This window comes from Ranitomeya imitator, chromosome 2, assembly GCF_032444005.1.
Source record: "Ranitomeya imitator isolate aRanImi1 chromosome 2, aRanImi1.pri, whole genome shotgun sequence".
NCBI classification, from domain to species: Eukaryota; Metazoa; Chordata; class Amphibia; order Anura; family Dendrobatidae; genus Ranitomeya; species Ranitomeya imitator.
This window is the reverse complement of record NC_091283.1, coordinates 341,097,413-341,098,130: the sequence shown is the minus strand read 5'-3', so window position 1 is coordinate 341,098,130 and position 718 is coordinate 341,097,413.

Genomic DNA, 718 nt, shown 5'->3' with positions numbered 1-718 from the left:
TAAGAGAGATTCACAATTCACATATGGGCCCAGAGACAACTTTAAATAAAAAAAACTTCAGTTTTCTATTTAGTTTTAGTTTAGCGCTGATGATCAACAGCAGGTAGTTGATGTTTGAAGGAGTCTGGCATCAGACATTGGATTCATCCTGTTCCCAGCATTGTAGTACAGTTTACCTTCTTTGTGGGCCAGTTGCATTATTACATCATGAATTTCCGTTTTCCCCTTTGTAAAGCTGCAGCAGCATCGTACGCAGTGAAGAAGCAGTGACCCACAAATTCAAACACAAAAAGTCTCTTTTAATGTGTTTCTTCACAGCATTAAAGTCCACTTCACATAAATGCATATAACTTCAGTGATCAGTTTACACCAGTTCAAAGTAATGCATATCACATGGCTTTAGATTTGCGGTCCCTAAACAGGCCAGACTTCCCTTGTCCAGTTTCCCTGGGCGACCGCACGCCATCTCACAGTTTCTATACGTCTCCATACACACAGCCTCATATGTTGCAGACACTACACATGCCAGCCCTCCTCTGACTAGTTCTCATGGGTGTCCTGCATCGCTGTATCAGTCTCTTTACAGACTCTTTACTCACACAGTCGTACACAGTTCAGGATATCCTCCGGATAGCAGCCGGGCACCATATCCACCTGTTTGCAATCGTTACACATGCTAGTCCTCTTTCAGGTACAGGACATCCACCTCCGGTCACAG